We start from the raw sequence: 19,562 nt of genomic DNA, 5'->3' as shown, positions 1-19,562 counted from the left end.
ATCCTGCCTGGGAAGTATTAAACCCACTTGCCATATTCACCAGACCTTACTCCTTCAGATGACCACTTGTTCCAATCTACGGCACACGCAGTTTCTGAGCAGTACTTCAAAATGTACGAAGAAGTGGAAAATTTGGTCTCTGAATAGTTTGCCACAAAGTAAGAAAAGTTCTATTGGGACGGTATCCATAAGTTACCTGAAATATGGAAGAAATGTGTAGCTAGTGATGGATGTTACTTTGAATAAAGCATTTTTTATGTTTCTCTTGAAATTATCGTGTTTCCTTTGATTACAAAATCCACACTATTAACTGGTACACCTGGTAAAATGAGTCTGATCTCCAGAGAGAGGTGTCACTGTACCAAAGACCTCACTTTATTCCTGATGGAGAGACATAATTTGTGATTTTTTTAATCCTTAGCATTTATGTTAACAACAGTGTCTTACTGAAATGTGCCCATTCAGTAATTTTAGGAAGGACTTTTTGAAAGAGTTCACTTACTCTTTTCAAAGCTAATTTCTTTAGAAAGGTTACATATACCTTAAATTGGCATTCCTGCTATCCTCCAGGGTCCCACCCATGTGGAGAATTCAAGAGAAAGTATTGAGAAACCCAGGTCCAAAGTCAGACCCAATAAATACTATAGCTATTTCCTGAAATGTAACACCACCCCTCCCCCCAGGGACAATTTCTGTGTTGCCTAATATCATGCCTTTTACAAAATACAGGAAACAATCAAACGAGTTGATCCAAATAGCTAACACAGGCTGGAACTCAGCAGCTCTCTTCTTAAGGGAAGACACCACAGTAACATTTAATTACATTTGACATTTAGCTTCAGGTTCCACAAGTCTTCCTAAATTATCTTTGGGTCAAAACATCCCTGGATTTTCCAACTAAAGACAGTTACTGTTATCTTCAAAGTTAAAACACCTGACTGGCTTGGGATGGAAGAGATAGCAGACATGTAGTAATAAAATCTAAAAAGCACCATCAACTCCCCTCAAGGAAACAAAGTCCCTATTATGGCCCTTGCCTAGAAGGTATGTAGCCTTCTAACGGTGGCTAGTGGTTAGTCCAAAGGGTAGCTAAACTGGACTGTAAGACAGATCAATGGAGGTGGTGTCTTGTCAAGGTATTATGCTTATGTTCACCAAACAACAATCTGATATGGACATGTTCCAGGTTCAGAGATGGTCCCCTCTGTCATATATATATATATATATATATATATATATATATCCCAATATATATATATATATATATCCCAATATATCTATATCTATCTATGTCTATCTATATCTATATATATATATCTATATATATATAATATATATCTATCTATCTATCTATCTATCTATCTATCTATCTATAATATGTTTTGGGTTTTTTTAAAAGCGCAATGCCAGATTTTGGTAAATCAGGGGCTAAAGAGAAGAAAGTACTCTAAATATTAAATGCAAGACATGAAGAAGCCTAGAACTAACTGAATTCATTATGCTGAGCAATATTCTTTATGGAAAAGGAAGAAATCATAAGAATACACAGGAAAATAATAAAAGATTATTAAAGTGAAGTCTCTAGGATGGATCTGAGATTTAAATAAACCTGACAGTAGGTTATATGAATCACTATGCTGTCTTCCTCAGAGACAAACCTATCTCAAACAGTCCATGGCTGGCAGGCCTGCTTTTATCACGTTAGGAAATTATGCCGGGCCACTTTAATCTGAATAGTGCCCTCTATAGGGATTAACGTGTTTTGTTTTGTTTTGTTTTGTTTTAATCTTTTCCCCAGTGTTTAGCATTTTTGTCTTGTTGCAAAAATCAATGATTTTTTTTTAAAAAAGAACTTTTCATTTAGGTTCTGAAATCAGATGCTATGTGACCTTGAGCAAGTTACTTTACGTCTCTATTTCTACCCATAAAATGAGGTGACATTTAGAAGGCAATGGCATGATTTAAACACAATTCTGTAAAATATTGATATTAGCATGGTACCTGATATAGAGTAAGGGCTCATTAGGTGTTAGTTTCTATTAGTATTTGTGTTCAAGATACACAAATGTCTGCATTTTTACTGCATGGACTTACAACCATTTCTCATTAGTCTCTTCAAAAGCAGTCCTTTTTTCTCAGTGTCAGACGGGAAAAGAATACGTATTTTTAGATCATATCAAGCAGCCAAGAAGGGCTCCAGGTTCTGTAGGTTTTTGAGTCCATCAAGGTAAGATGCTACCAGAGCTTAGGGACCATGAGACTGGCTCACATCAGAAGGTCTAGTTCAGCCATGCATGGTCCAGGTAGAAACAAGGGTAGTGGGATGCTATTGATGATTACAATATAAACTAAGAGTCCCACTAAGTGTTTACCATGCAAAGTCAAGGCTCTTTCTATCACCATTTATCCCCTGTTGGGAGAACTAGAGGTTGTGGTGACATGGCATAAGAGAGATGTTGCACTTTGCCTTCTATACCTTATACTATCTGAATTTATTATGAGTGCATCACTGTTTCAATTAAAAAGAAATTATATGGGTAAAAAATTTTTATTTTTTTATTTTTATTTTTAAAAAATATATTTCTTTATTGATTTCAGAGGGGAAGAGAGAGGGAAAGAGATAGAAACATCAATGATGAGAGAGAATCATTGATTGGCTGCTTCCTGCACACAACCTATTGAGGATTGCCTACTAGGGATTGAGTCCATAACCTAGGCATGTGCCCTAGGCCAGAATTGAACCTGGGACCCTTTAGTCCACAGGCCAATGCTCTACCCACTGAGCAAACTGGTTAAGACTATGTGTTTTTGTTTTTTGTTTTTTTAAAGAAAAAGAATCCCACCGGGTTACTCACATTCTCATCATTTGGCTTTCTTCCTTTCTCTCCTTTCTGTGCATTTTCTCAGATTGACACTAATATCCAATGGTTTTTCTAGGGTTCAAATGTTGTTTGTTTTTTGCCTATGGGCCAGAACTCTTACATTCACACAGAAGTGAGATGATAACAAATGCAAGGAGCCTACTTTTAACACCACGGTTCCCCTCCATGTCATTTTGCTCTCTACTTTAGAAGCTCATCTGCCCATACTCCACTTGAAACATGAGCAGTCTCCATTCAAGGAATGCCTTCAGAGCTTCCTTATGCCTTCAGCTTTCAGTGTGCTGCAGCGTAACACGTTCAGACTAGTAAGGATTTTCTTGTCTGTACACTGACAAGTGAGAAGTAAGAGCTTAAACTTGCCAAAGATAATTAGCACTAAGGCCTTGTATGGTCTCAAGTTCGTCTTTGGGAGAATGATGCGGTGGCAGCTTTTATCCTGTTCTCTGAGTTAGTTCCATGATCTTCTTTCTCTCGGCTTCTCACTTTCTACATCTGTGTTGAGTTAGCAGTGTTTTCCAATTAGCAAACTACTAAATACTGTACTATTAAATACAGAGTCTGTTTGCTCAAGATATATCAGAAGTGACTTAAAAGGAGTAGCATAAAATTTTCCTTTCATTTGGCAACTTTAAAGCAACAAACCCAAAATCAATATTCTAATTTGTCAGAATTAGATGGCCTATACCCGTGGTCGGCAAACTGCGGCTCATGAGCAACATGCGGATTTTTGGCCCCTTGAGTGCGGCTCTTCCACAAAATACCAAGGCCTGGGTGAGTCTATTTTGAAGAAGTGGTGTTAGAAGAAGTTTTTAAAAAATTGATTCTCAAAAATTTCAATCATTGTACTGTTGAAGTATAATCAATAAGAGAGACATTCTTCCTAACAGAAAGAATGGAAGGAACACAGAATTTTTAAGTGCCTATTATAAAATTTATGATAACCTACTATGCATGGGCTACTGTCACAATACCTTCTCAAGATCACTATGAGTAAGGTTTTACGGGTCTCATTTTATAGTGAGAATAACTAAAACCACACAGTTATTTAAAGCAAGTGTTTTAAAATCTAGGTGTCAGAAACTTCCTGTCTCTTCTTCTATTAAAAATATTGTCTATTTAAAACAAAATAAGGATAATTAAAATGGTTATAAATTATCTGTTCCATTCATTAAAATGGAGACAAGAACATATTGCAGCAGAAAGACATGAATAAATTTGTTAATTGTGTTACGATTGTATGTTGAATCAAGAAAAAAATGACAAAGTCACTTTAAATTATAAAAATAAATATTCCTGCAATGCATGGCTACTAGTATAAGATATAAGGAGTGGTGATCTGATGCATAAACAGAAACTTGGGTTTGTATTAGCAGCTTTCACATCATTTGGAAAGTAGTGGATCACATTATGGAAGCTTCATATAAATGTGGCATATCATTATACTACCCAAATGCACAGTATCTGAAAGCCAATTCAATAAGGCTTCAATAATATATTGCACTTAAACTGAATGCTTGAAGAATATGCTGTATTGATGCTTCTAGAAAGAACAGACCATCTAATCTCAGGGGTATACATTACTTACAGATAAATTTTACAATACTTTACCAGAAAAGATGATACACTGAACAAAGTGTGAAATGGTTAAACACACTGGAATGAAAATGCTATGGTTAAAATGTTCACTTTCTTCATGCTGGACAAAATTACAAGCTATGGCATCATACAAAAGTGTATATACTGTACAGCCTATAGTAAACCCCTATTACTATAGAAGCATAAAAAAGGCAATGCTAGGTTAAATAGAATTAAACGTCAATAAAAAGAAAAGTAACACAATTGGCCTCCCAAGGCTCAACCAAATGCCCTTTTCTACCATAATCAACTCCAAGGAGATTTCGTGGAAAGATCATTTCAATAATCTTGTTATTGAAAGGGGGTAACTAGAACTCAGTCTAGCCTAGCTTGTGAGATGAGCAGGCTTTCGTTCAGAATTTCATCCAGCAAAAATGCACCATCGAGGAATTTCGTGGAATGATAGCTGAGTAAGCAATAGACAATTACGAATTTCCAACAGCTGCTACAGATGAGATGCGCCAACTGGCAGGAAATAGAGAGTTTTAATACTAATTATCATATTTAAAAGAAAACAAGAGCAACCCCTTTACTACATAATGCACAGTATTTCTCATTCCACTCAAACATCCACTTCGGCAAAAATAAAATGTATAAGGCATTTAGCAAAGGTTTTACTCTGAATAAATGCCAATCAACACTTATTACCATATCTCTCTGGCTATAGCTTCAGGTATGGGAGAGAGGGCAAAGGGAAATGAGAGCAGAAAAGGGTGCCAAGCTAGAAGAACAATGTTCCTTCTCTGCATGAGTTTTGTTAGGTACATAACAAACATTTTGCTCTATAGTCTCTTGTGCGAAGAAGCAATCTAGATATTACTACATAAACAATCTGAAAGATATTAATCGCACATTATGAGCCACTCAGCGATTATTCACCCTTGACATGCTCCACCTCAAACCACAATCAGCATTACATCAGGAACAAATAACCCATAAGGCTGGAACACACTGCTCTGTGGAAGGTGGCTGCACAAGATGGAAAACAAATGGAGAACAGCATGCTCAGTGTGGCTAGGGATCAGCACCTATCAGCTCCTTCAAAAAAGCTGAGAAGTCCAGGTGATCTACATGTCATAATTCCTCCCCGCTCCCTCAGTAACAAGAAATGAATGAAAGAATCTCTGAGGATGCTCAAGCCAGAAAGCAAGCAACTATTACAGTATTTTTCGGACCATAAGACGCACCGGACCATAAGACACACCAGTTTTTAGAGAAGGGAAACGAAGAAAAAAAGATTCTGAAACAAATAGTGACCTAAAATATTTTATGTGCATTAAAACCCAACATCACAGTCATAAACACATGTAATCAACCCTGTAAAGTAAACAGCAGCATTTAGAACCATTTTAGAGCCGGGCAAGCACACAGAGACCACACAGAGCCGGGCAAGTAAAAAAACTTTTTTTTTAAAGTATATGTGTAGGCTATATTTGGACCATAAGACGCAGGGACTTTTTCTCCCCACTTCTGGGGGAAAAAAAGTGTGTCTTATGGTCCGAAAAATACGGTAAGTGCCAAAACCTTGCATGTATCTAATTTACTGTCTCACAGCACGTTTATACCCATTTTACAGATACCAAAACTGATGGAAATGGTGGAATTCCCCAACAACATATTTCAAGGATACTAAGAGTCAGCCTCATACAAAGTTCTTAAGAAAGTTCTAAAGAAAATATAGGGCTTAGTTCTTATCATTCTTCAAACTCCGGGTATAATCACCAAACCTACAATTCTTTTTCTCAAGCTCACAACTGATGGGCTCCTTATTTCAGACAGAATCACAGGTAACCCAACTATGTCCACTCTATTGATAGAGACTGTCCCTCCCCTCCCCCTGTCCCTCAGCATATGTCTATGAATATTCCCACACCACAGAGATCTCACTGCATTTTCCAATCTCAAAGCACTGTCATCTCTGTAGCCTCCAGCCCTTCTCAAGGGCAGCAGCCCTACCTTCTGGCCTTGAAGACCTTTCTCTAAAAACCTTTCCTTAGGCCTATTGCTTCCTTGACAAAGGTTAATCTTTACTTTAATTGAGCCTATCTATTGTCTTTGTGCATGTAAGATAACATACCTTTAAAATGTTAGATTTTCTTTTCCAGATCTCTCAAAGGCACAGCAGCAGGCACCAGAGCATGAGACCTCACTGTTATCTTGTTGCCCACATACCACCTCTATGTACTATAAATGTTAACTATTCTTACCCACCAAAGTAAAAGAAGTATGAGTTTCTCCACTTAGCCTTTTATCAAATCCCAGAGATTTTCTCCCATTTTGCTTTCTCGCACTCCCCTAGTCTACCAGCGGTGGATGTCATGTCCCACTCACATCTCTTCCTTCTATTTTAATGTATAAAATAAGCTGTAAAATGCCATTTTCCAGAGTATTTTCTCAATCCCTTGCTTCCTGGCAATTGTGGTGGGTATGGCTCAAATGCAAAAATTCTCAAACAAAACAAAACAAAAGCACACAAAGAAACAAACAAAAAACCAAAATTTTTGGCGTTTCAAGCCTAGCTCTTATTCAAGCAGCATAAGAGCTTGAATCATAATCCTAGCCTCAATAAAAAGTATATATGCCCATATAAAAGCACTTAGCAAGTCCCTGGCACATATTGCACTCAATAATTGTCAGTATCACCAATGTTAATGAATGTAAGAGGATATGGATATAAATGCAAGATTTATAACTTGTTAAATAATCTGGGTGGGGTTTAATATAACTTGTTTATCAAAAACTAAACTTTACCAACTAAATTATTACATGCTCAAGGATTTAGACACCTCCCTTTAGTGGAGAAACAGTAAAGTCACTCTGGCAGGAGTAATGATGTCTCAACAGTGCTGATCACCATTAATATTACAATACTATCTTTTAGTTACTTGGCACAGGCATGAGCAATTTCCTTTTCTTTGGTGTGATTCCAAAACAAGTCCAGTTGAGCATGTCTACAATCTATATTCTTCCTCTCTGTCTTATTATTATGCTGTTTCTTAGATATCTGATAATAACAGAAGAGCCCATTGAAATTTATGTAGTCTAAGAATCCATTAATTTGAATAGTAAGTTCAGATGATTTTAATATAAAAAATTAGTAGTAGCTATGATAAAGCTTCCCTCATGGAAAATGGAGACTGAGATGATTGCTTTATTGCTGTCTAATTTTTCACAAGATGGCCTCTTAATCAAAGAGGAAAGCCTTGAACACATGAATATCCTATCTAATAAAAAGGGAATATGCTAATTGATCCTCACACTGTCACAAAGATGGGGGTACTCACAGCCAATAAGGAGGGAATATGCTAATTGACTGCCTTGCTCTCAAAGATGGAGGCACCCCCAGCCACAAGACGGCAGCGACCAGTTACCTCAGCCCCACTGGGGTGGCAGGTGTGGACACGCTGCAGGCCTGCCTCCAGAGTCCCCCAGACCCCACATCCCCCAGAGGATGGCCCGAGGTACAGGCAAGCCTTGGATGGCTGGCTGCCCAGCTGATATCCAAGGTACAGGAAAGCCTTGGATGGTGGTAGCCTAACCGCCCAGGGCTGCCTGAGGCTCAGGGAACCAGAGGTGGCCGAAGCTTGCACTGCCAGCAGTGGCAGCAGCAGAGGTGTATGGGGCATCGCCTTTCCCTGATCACCGGGTCGCCTTTTGACCCTGAGGGTTCCCAGACTGTGAGAGGGGGCAGGCTGGGCTGAGTGACCCCCCCTCTAGTGCATGAATTTTCATGCACTAGGCCTCTAGTTTAAGCATAATCCAGTCTATATGCACCTGAAAGACAATTCTTAAGGGAAAATATTCATGCAGACATCTTAATCAGAAGCCAGAATAAATGATTAATACATACTTAATTATGTTAGTTTATTTCCACATATCCGTATGATCTAAGATATCTGAGATCAAGGATAAAGTGGTCATTTTCTTAAACTTTTCCTGAAAACCATCATAAATACAATAGACATTATTCTTAAACTATAAATATCCCAAACACTATTCCTACATATGTGACTATCGTGATAAGACTAGAATGTTACAAAAAAAAAAATAAAAAAAAAATAGAATGGAACCTTTTCTCTTTTACTAGTTATATTCCTAAATTCAAATATTTTTTTAAATACAGAATTTTTCATGAATTTGCTTGTCATCATTTCACAGGGGCCATGTTAACCTTTTTTTGTATCATTCCAATTTTAGTGTATGTTCTGATGAAGCAAGCCTATGTACATGGGCTTCTTTGCAATGGCTTCCCTACTAATCTCCTACTCCTTGTCAAGTCCAAATCAGATTTGCTAAGGCCGTATATAGATTAGTGATTAAGAGCATGGGTTATGGAACCATAATACCTGAGCTTGAATCCTGATTTAACCACTTAATAGCTATAAGACTTTTGGCATGTTATTTAACTTCTGGTGCTTCAGTTTCCTTTTCTGAAAAACAGGGATAATAAGAGTGCCCACCTCATAAAATTGCTTTATTATAATTATACATTTTAAGTGTGGTATAAGTGTTAAAAATCCTTTTCATTACCACCTTCTGTCTTATCAATATTGCGGCAATTCATGTTGAGGAATGGTAGTAAGTAAGAAATATAATCAAAAAGTCAAAATATATTAATGAGCAATACCTAACTCACATACAAAAACAATTTGACAAGAGTATAAAGACCTTATATTAAGCAGAAAAGAGACCTAATCAAACCTTCCTTACACTTCTCATTTAAACCAATCGAAATTCTTAAATAAGTATCTTTGAAATGCTTTTTTAGTTTTTTTTTTAGTATCAGGCCAAAATTCCCATAAAACACAATCCATAGTTGTATTGATAATCCACCTCAACTATATAAGCAAAGCCAATAAGAAATTACTTTTTGCCAATACCAATACAAAAATTTCATTGTAATAGGTAGGCCCAATGCATACTAAAATATGTCCTGTATTTATCTCATTCAGAGTGGACCGTATTTGGAAACCCTCATTTTTGAAAATTTGTGTGGACAAGAAAGGAGTGCTGCAACAAATCATCAACTCCTGACTGAGCAGGACCCGGTGGGAAGTCATGCCCCAGGCACATACCTTTTCAGTAAAAGGCCTATATTTGCCTTAAGCAAGTCCTATCCATTCCTTCTATGCATCTATTGTAGGTTAACACACCTTTGAAATTCCTCTTTTCAGAACCCTCTTGAACACCCTCAAGAAAGCAAATAATCTTAACTATTCTGTAATCTCATCCAGCCTTGCTTTCTCCCACCTCCACATAATCTTCCTTATGTTCACTGCTTAATTTCAAATCCATGAAAGAAACTGCAAAACTGTTGTTCTCTGGAGCATTTGTGATCTTACTCCCTGGTAAATATTTTCAGTTTGGCTCAAATAAACTCTTAAACCCTAATTCTCTATATCTCTCACTCTAACACCAATCCCACTGGCCAGCAGAACAAAGCACCATAATACCACTAGTGATGACATAGTCCAAGAATAATGTAAAACTCATATCACATATCAATGGATTCCACATATGGAAAGACCTGAAGATTTAAACTATAGAGGCCTGAGTCTAGGTTATTAATGCTTCTGAAAAGCTTATGATGTCCAAAAGTAGAATGACAAGAAATGACTGCCTGATTTCAATCCTAAATAGCATGAAACATGGCCTCATTTCAGCTCTTCTTTCTTTGCAAGCCACAATTAAATAACTTGTTCGATCTTCAGCCGCATATGATACATATCCTTCTGCCACCATGAATAGTAAGACAAGTGGCATCACACACCAGACAAGGCCTCAAAAAGGCACTGATTTTATTAACAAGGTCAGAAAAAGTAGTTTAATGTCATCTGGGCCCAAACCAAAACCTTTGGTTTTTATGTGTTAAATTATTTGTTATCTCTGATGGGTAAGAACAATGCTACGAGTGTTGAAATGAATTTCCACAGAACACCAGTGAGTAGCAATTCACGAAGGGTCTTACATGCTATCCTCCGCTAAGCAATGGAAATATAAAAGTAAATAAAACTTTACCACAAGAACTTTAAAATCTAATGGAGGAGACATGCATAAATAACTACAGAATGCAATGTATCAATATTTCCAAAGAATCGAAGAGTTACATTTGGGGACAGGCACATTTATCTCACTTTCATCTATATATTATAATTAGGATGAACAGTTCTGAGATATGTACAGCTTATGCCAAAATATAGGCTGAAAGAAAGTAAGCACCCAAAGAAATCCATGTATGCGTCTAGCTCAGTCACAAAACATAATTGAATATTGTAAGAACACGACCTTCCCTGGGTTCGGTTTCCTCAGAAGCACATCTCTAGCTTCATATCTAAGGCCACTATATCAATATAAGGGAATTTTTTCTTCTTTGGTGTCAGACAGCCTTTGGACCAAAAAACAGAGGGTTGAAGAAGCCTCAAACTTTGAACAGTCAAATCTCTGTCTAGTTAGGATATATATATATATATATATATATATATATATATACACACACATACATATATATATATATGTGTGTGTGTGTGTGTGTGTGTGTGTGTGTGTGTGTAAAATTCTTTGTATATAAGATTCTTTGCTTCATTTACTTCATCATTCAAAAAATACACATTGACCATACATGAGGTCAGGTGCTGCCCTAAAACCTGGGAATACTAACAAGAATAGCAACTAGATTATATATAGAGGGAGAGACACACAATCCACAAGGATGCAGCCAGAGGGAAATGATGTACATGCCCTTGACCGGAATCGAACCCGGGACCCTTCAGTCCGCAGGCCAATGCCTTGGTTCCAAAAGAGATGGAGGTCCAAACCAGAAAGGCTCATTTCTGGGAGGTGGAGCTCCAGGGATGCCTTCCCAGCTTCTGCACAGACTTTTCCTTTTAGCCTTAGTATTTGCCGCCTCTGTGGCTAGTTTGGGAATTTCTACATTCTGTGGATACTCATCTCTTCGTTGGTATTTAACTAGTTGGTTTTCATCTTGAGGTCAGGCATAAGTATTTATACTTATTTGAATATACTCTCAAGCAAAAATAAAAAAAAATTAATTAAAAAATTAATCTAGGAAAAGTTGTTGATTGAAAAACTGACAAGTCAGCAGTATATTGAAGTAATGTGTGAAAAAGATATGCTGACTCTTCTTTTTAAAAAAATATATTTTATTGATTTTTTACAGAGAGAAAGAGAGAGGGATAGAGAGTTAGAAACATCAATGAGAGAGAATCAACCATCAGCTGCCTCTTGCACACCCCCCACTGGGGATGTGCCCGCAACCAAGGTACATGCCCTTGACCGGAATCGAACCCGGGACCCTTCAGTCCGCAGGCCAATGCTCTATTCATTGAGCCAAACCGGTTTCAGCAATGCTAACTCTTCTTAAAGAAAATCTTACTCTTCGGAATTTCTCTCAAAACCCCACCCATACTGGCCAAACTGGAATAGAAACTTCTGCTTCCTTCTTTGAATATCAGTTCTCTTAGCTGTTACAAAAAGATAGAACAACACTATAGAAGTTCTGGTGAAACTTTCTTTGGCCGTAAGCTATTCTGGCCAGGGAACAGTTAAAAGAAACCTCCTTTAATTAGTGAGAGTGCTTCATGCAAACTTATGGGGAGGTTTCCCAGCTGTGCAAGTCAGCAGGGTGTGGGAGCAGATAATGGCTCTATAATATTGGTCTGTGGGATTTTTCTTGCCATGTAAAGTTCTAGGGGTGGCTTGACTATAAATAGACACGGAAGATGGCTCCCATAAAGAAAGCAACTGAGAAAATTATTAGCCAAATTAAATACTTTTACAATACTACTTCTACAATAGTAAATTAAATACCATATAAGTTAATTGGCTCTTGATGCAAAAGCAGTACTTACATTTTCATTATGTAATACTAGATGCCTGGGCACAAATTTGTGCATATTGAAAGGAAATTAATTAGAAGAAATATTTTAATATCGCCATTCACCCTTTCTCTATAACAGGTCAACCAAATCCGTGATCGACAATGATAGATCAAAATACATGCATGTGATTGGCGCCAGCAAGAGCTTCATATGTACTATACATGCATGAGTCAACTTAGCCTTTTACAGATATAGAATAAACTTGCTTAATTAGTCCTGCTTTCTGATTTATTTTTTTTTTCATTATTTTTTTTATTTACTTTTAAATCAATCTTTATTGTTCATATTATTACAAAGGTTCCTCATTTCTTCCCCCCTCCACCAGGTTCCCACCCCACCCTCCGCCCCCTCCCCATCCCCCATTGTCCTCATCCATAGGTGCACAGTTTATGTTCAGTCTCTTCCTCCCTCCCTTTCCCCGATAGTAAATCCCTTTTCAGATAGTAAATCTGTTACTTAGCATTTTCTCATATCAATAATACCTTCACATGCCCAATGATACACTTCACACAGAAAACATTTCCAAATAGGTCAACTAGCCTCATCCAGGCCCCATCCAAGGCACTCACAGATCAACATCCCAGCGCTATACTAACTCAACACATCCATATCTAAGCCTTCATCACTTGATTCAGCAGATCCTCAAGTTCCCGCAAAAGTTTCCAGCATGTCTGAGAGGCAGCCATGGAGGAGGGGCAGGTGAGGAGCGAGCTGTTCTGGGCCTGGCTGCTCCGAGCCTGGCCTCTGTTGCTCTGGTTCATTCCACAACCAGCTGCTCCGGGTCTGGCCACTGCCGCTCCCAACCTAGTTGCTCTGGACTTGGCTGTTGCTGCTCCAGGCCTGGCCGCACCCAACCTGGCTGCTCTGGGCCTGGTTGCTCCGGGCCCGGCCACTCCGGGCCTGGCCGCTCCCAGCCTGGCAGCCGCTGCTCCGGGCCTGGCCACACCAGACCCGGCTTTTCCGGGCCTGGCCGCTTCCAGCCTGGCAGCTGCTGCTCCTGGCCTGGCCGCACCAGACCCGGCTGCTCCGGGCCTGGCTGCTCCCAGCCTGGCAGCTGCTGCTCCGGGTCTGGCCGCACCAGACCCGGCTGCTCCGGGCCTGGCCACTCCCAGCCTGGCAGCTGCTGCTCCGGGCCTGGCCGCACCCAGCCCTCTCCTCCTCTCCGGCTGCGACCTCTCCGAGCGCGCGCGTGCGTGCGGGCGCACAGCATGTCTCCGTACCTTAGGCTTTTTTTCAGCTCCTCTGATTTTCCTTCTGGTTTTCTCCCTCCTTCCTATTGTAGAGTTTTCAGTCAGTCGACTACCTGTAGCTCTGAGCAATGTCCACTCTACATTTTAGTTGTATTCCATTGAAATTGTTGTGTGCTGCTGCGGTTAGATGTCTACCCGAGCAGCCATCTTGGATCCTCTCCTGCTTTCTGATTTAGCTAAACTTTTTCCAGCCCAGTGAAGCATCCCAACTTCTCTTTCAGGTAATTGTCATCAACACAGCAGTAAATATCAACATGAAGCAGATTATTATTGTAGACCATGCAGGAAGAGCAAAGGGTCAAAAACTTAACTGCAGTGGTTTTTGACTATATTCTGCACAGTGAAAAAACCTGAAGTCATTTTCAAGGTCCACTATTTCTTACTTCTTTTGAATCAGGTCAAGTTTCTAAGCTTCCTAAATCTCCATTTTCCGACTAACGGAAAGAAAATAGGATTCTGCTGAGTCTCCTATCTACCTACTCCAGGACTTCTATACTTCTGCGAGGATCAAATAAGATGAGACACGGGAAAACGCTTCACAGACATTTGTTTAAAGTGTAAATGTTTCCATCTGGCTATAAAGCAAGTCATGTTCCTGGACTGAAGAAACTACAAGGAGGCTAGTTGCTAGTGAGAGGAAGCTGGGTGTTGCTACATGATGACATTACCCAGAGGGACAGTTAGCATATTAGCCATATATATATATATATATATATATATATATATATATATATAGAGAGAGAGAGAGAGAGAGAGAGAGAGAGAGAGAGAGAGAGAGAGAGAGAGATTAATGCCACTTCTTTTTACTGATGAGGAAATTAAAGGCACAGGGTGAGAGAGAGAGAGACCGACCCCGACCTAGGGTCTGTACACACCCTGACCAGGCACACAACCCACAACCTAGGTATGTGCCCTCAACAGGAATTGAACCTGCAAACTTTTGGTGTATGGAACAGAGCTCCAACCAACTGAGCACCGCCAGGGCTGCTTTCCTCCTGACAGGGCACCACAGATAGAGATTTGGAAACCGAGTTCCTCAAAATTCTTGCCTTCTGCTGGCTTTTGCCATTTGTCGCAGTCCTCTGGAGTAAGATGGCCCAGCTTTTTACTGTCCCTCTGTGATTGTTAGAATTGTGAGGGAGAAAAATTATCTTTTCTTTTTACTCTTATACATTATCTGCTGGGGTCCTGTAACAAAAGACATTAACAAGAGAAAAGCATACAAATCTACTTAATTTTAAAGTTTTACATGACACAGGAACCTTCATAGGGAAATAGAGACCAAAGAAGTGGTTAAATCTGGGCAGTTTTATGATGGGCTTGATGAAGAGTGGGAAGTCCTGGAAAAGTGTCCCAGGACAAAAGGGATGAGCTAAGTGTAGCCAAGTGGGGAAATGTAGCAAGGCCTATTCCTTTAACTTCCTCTTTGAGTTCCTCTGTCTTTAGAGATAATGAAGCTCTTTTCCTCTGGATATAGCATGGGCATCGCTCACAGGAGGGTTTTATGACCTACTTTAGGGGAAGGTCAGAAAGTCTTTCCTGCAACTGCCATAATCTCATTCCTTCATCTTGAGACATTCAAGGTGTCCAGGAGCCACATTTTGCAGCAGTATGTCCTAAACTCCATAACCATCTACAAATCACACTCCAAGATGTCTTTAACATTTCTAAGTAACTAGAAGAACCTGAATTCTACTTATTTAATGAAATCTGTTTTCCTGAAATCATGTAAATGTATTTATAGCAGACTTGAAAAAAATGAATGAATAGTTTGAGACTGAAAAAAAGGCAGGCAGGCAGCCATTTACTTAGAAACACCCATTTGGTGACCCTGCACACTGGGAGAAAATGGTCAGTTTGTAAAGCCCGTCCTGAGACTTTCTGGATGCTTTTCATTTCTCCCCAACTCTCTACACATTCATTAAAGTTATTTTTCTATTAGGGAGCTTTATAAGGAGTCTCCAAAGTCTTATTAAAATACAAATCATTTATTTGATAAAGGTCAGCCTTAAGCTTTTAGAGTCCACTAAAATAATCACAAAAGTAAAATTAGCAAATGTCGTAACTGCATTCTTAGGAAATCTGGGCAGGTGACCTGTGATGAGAAGAAGAGTTAGAGTCCAGAAAGAAAATGGCCAGGTGGGGCAGGGGTTATAAAGAGGAGTCCATTTATAAGTAATGGCCAAGTAAGGAAGGGGTATCAAAAAAAATCAATAAAAACAGAAAAAAGGAAAAACATAATTTTACCTGCTATATCAAGTTGCCTAAGATCACTTCTGTTTTTAACCTCCCCCAGGGGGCTATTTAGAGTGAAATGACCCAGGCTATGGGTGCATTTTCAGTTATTAAAGAAGTAAGTTGAGCTTCTGGCTCTGAACAGCCCTTGACCCAAAGGCTGATGAGCAGAAGTTAGAGGAATGGGAATGAACCAGATCCCCGATGGTTACAACACAACAGGGCTGGTTCAGCACAACAGGGCTGAAAACCATGTCCCTCCCAGCATGGCTTCCAAAGAACAGGTCTTTGATTGCAGAAGTTACTGCTGCCCAGGGCTGCACTACAGGGAAGGACTAAGGGCTACAGCCAGGAGGGAAGGGGGCGGGGGGGGGGGCAGCAAGAGAAGTCCTAAATGAGAAATGTAACCATTGACACATTTGTCAACTGATGGCATAGAACCCTAAAATCATGTTGGTAAAACAGCATCAATACTGGCCTAACTACCCTCTCTCAGCCAACTGCCCAAGGTCTGGTGATTCATCAAAGTCTCTCTAGGCACTTCTCTAAACAAGCCCAGTCTCCAATCCCGGTGTAAAATCCACAAACCAGCTTCTGGGAGTGAGAAACAGGCAGTTGACTTTAGGATTTTTTTTTTCCTCCTTCATCTGGAGAAACATGAATAAATCACACATCATCAAGTTTATCATTTTTCTCCTCAGAGAAATATGAAATATTATAGATCATCTCCAGTACATCAGCTTCTTCACACTCCATTAGCATGAAGGGACTATTTTTGATATAATTTATCAAACCACTGGCCTCATTTCTGCCATTTCCTTCAAAATGGAAATGCGGTCACAGTGGACTCAGGCTTCCCTTATTCGCAAGCTGCCTCAATCCGCTTCTACTCTGGGAGCAGGAGCGAAGTTGAAGGCCTTAACTGGCGATAGGCCATCAGCCAGTGCTACCACTCAAAAGGCTGAAAGACCTAGCCAAGAGACTGGGATGGGGCTGCTTCAAGTCGCTTTAGGTAGATCCTGCTGAACTGAGAATATGTTTATTTTTAATGAAGAGACCTTCTCTCTTACCAAAGTCAGTTTCTCCTCAATCTGTGCCACCCTGAAGTAGAAAGTGTTCTGCTAAGGATGGCTGCCTGGTTACTAAGCTACCTGCACTTATTGGGAGCCAGAGATGTTTGAAAACTACAATAGAGGATGCAAACATTAGCCCTCTGTCTTCTTCCTCCTCCCACTGACAGCATTAAAGTGTTTTCAACAGCAAGGCTGAGAATCAAATGACCTATTCAATTTAATGTGATGATTATTTTAACTAATGAGTTCCTGCTATGGTTGAGGCATCTACCACGTGGTTCCTGCTCATAGTCAGCTAAGCAAATGTCTACCTAACTACAGTAATATAAGTAAGAATCAGACAAGATATGCAAGATGTACATAGATAAGAAAGCACTTCATTAGGATCTTGAAAACGGAGAATTTCAACATCCTGGATAAAGTTTAAGACAGGAAAGACAGTGAAGGGTACAGAAATGTCACCAGGAGGCATGAAAGAGAAATGACACTGGAACTAAGGCTCGAGAGGTAAACAGTACAAAGATCAAAAAGAGGTTAGATCAGGATGGTTCTTGAACAGCAAGCTGAGGAGTATTAGCTTCCTCACATAAATCACAGGAAGCCACTGAATGTTTCTGAGCATAACAGTAAAGATTAGAACTGTGTTTAAGAAGTGAACTTTAACAGACCTGCGAAAGATGGCTAAGGAGAGGTGAGATGAGAGTTAAGAAGACTGGTGAGAAGAGTCCTGCAACTAAATTCCCCTGAAAGTCCTCTCCAGAGCATACAGATGAAAGATAAGAGCCAGATTTGGCAGTCATACATCAATCATGCCATGTGTCAGTAAGTGCTCGTTTCAATTTGCTGAAATAATAAATGGACATGTGTGCAAGAAGATCTGTAAAAGAAGGTTCAAAGCAGCATAATTTGTAATAGCAAAAAAACTAAAAACATTCTACATGTTCATAAATAGAATACATAAATTGTAGCATAATTTTAAACTACAATTTTACATAGTAGTGGAAGAGCAAAATACAGCAGTTGACTTAATCTCACAAACATACTGCTCAGTTAAAAAGCATTTGCTGAATGATGAATTTCAGAGGGAAGATGGGGGTGGGTAGGTGAGAAGTGATTAACTGGGGAACTTATACGTATATGTGCATAACCCATGGACACAGACAATAGTTTGGTGAGGGCCTGACAGGGGCAGGTAAGGGGTGAAGAGGGTCAATGGGAAAAAACACACACAAACAAACAAAGGGGACATCTGTAATACTTTCAACAACAAAGATTTTGTTTTTAAGTTGCCAAAATGTATATATACAGTAAGATGCAATTTACTATATATACTGAATGGCCAGATTATTGTGATCTCTGAACGCATAATAATCTGTCACTCGGTGTATATGCTATATAATAAAAGGCTAATGTGCAAATTGTCCCCCTGACCAGGAGTTCGACCAGCAGGCAGGTCACCCAACCACCCATGTTCCCTCCCCCTGGCCAAGTTGGCCGGACCCCACCCATGTACAAATTCATGCACTGGGCCTTACACTGAGTGGCTAGAGTATTACAGATTATTATGCATTGAGATCATAATAATATGGCCACTCAGTGTATTTTAAGCATACTATATAATATTTGTAGATTTATGCATGTAAAACAAGTATAAAGAAGTCCATAATGTAAATAACTACATTCAGATTTGTGGTTGTTACCCCTGGACTCTGAGAGGAGAATATAATCAGAATTCAACGGGAGTTTCAACTATATAGGAAATGTCTTACTCTTCAGGTTGGTGATGGGCACATAAATGTTCATTCTATTAGTATTTGTGCCTTTATATAATAAAATAAGGATAAGGCAAAAATAATAATGAACAGTCAGGAGAATTTTGGGGGGCTAGCCATATTTAAGGACACGGAGGATAAGATAATCATAATGAAGTAGATTGAGAAAAGGCAGTGAAAAAAGGGGAGAAGTTAGACCACTGACATACCCCAGGCCAGGCAGGTAACAGGCATGTGTCGCTTAAGGCTAGCAGAGCCTGCAGGCTGAAGCTCATACACTTGGTCCGTCCTGTACAGAGAGACAGGAGGCCAAGAGCTCGTGGGAGAACTAAGATAAGGAGTGACCATGGGATTGACACAAGGGCACAAGAAGGAGCAGGAGAGCTGGCGGGAGGGTCTGGTGGACCTTGACCAAAGGCAAAAACAAACCAATGGAAGCCTGGCTGGAAATCGTCCTTTGCAGGAATACAGAGACCTATTTATTAACTCCAAGGAATTAAAAAAAAAAAAAAAGTGTGTGTGTTTTGTTTTAAGAAAATCCCAAAGTTGGCATTATGTTCTACTTTCCCACATCCCCTCCCGAAAGACTGAATTTTGTGCTATCATTCTTTTTCAAATGATAAAGTATTTTCTTCCATTTTAAGGCTGAGCTGGGACAGGGCAGCATGGGAAGTGAGTCAAAGCAGAATAAGAATATGTTCACCTCTCATTTTTCTTCTTACAGGAATGCAATTGGATAACTTATTTTTAAAAATCTGAAGTTTATTAGTCTGGTATTTATTTTGGTTTCTCTGGAGGGTACAATTATGCTGTAGAA

The 19,562-nt window shown here is 39.4% G+C and overlaps 1 protein-coding gene and 1 non-coding gene across 10 annotated transcripts in view; both read right to left on the bottom strand.

Annotated features, from left to right (window-relative positions):
• AUTS2 (activator of transcription and developmental regulator AUTS2) overlaps positions 1-19,562 on the bottom strand; it is a 1,013,113-nt gene that overhangs the window by 508,088 nt on the left and 485,463 nt on the right. The gene's annotated exons all lie outside the window — the stretch shown is intronic.
• On the bottom strand, positions 8,631-8,736 carry LOC118703984. Its single transcript, XR_004983222.1, has one exon. It is a non-coding gene; the product is annotated as a U6 spliceosomal RNA (small nuclear RNA).

This window comes from Pipistrellus kuhlii, unplaced genomic scaffold (assembly GCF_014108245.1).
Source record: "Pipistrellus kuhlii isolate mPipKuh1 unplaced genomic scaffold, mPipKuh1.p scaffold_m20_p_4, whole genome shotgun sequence".
NCBI classification, from domain to species: Eukaryota; Metazoa; Chordata; class Mammalia; order Chiroptera; family Vespertilionidae; genus Pipistrellus; species Pipistrellus kuhlii.
Note: the sequence above shows the minus strand (reverse complement) of the source record. Positions and strands in the feature narration are given on the sequence as shown.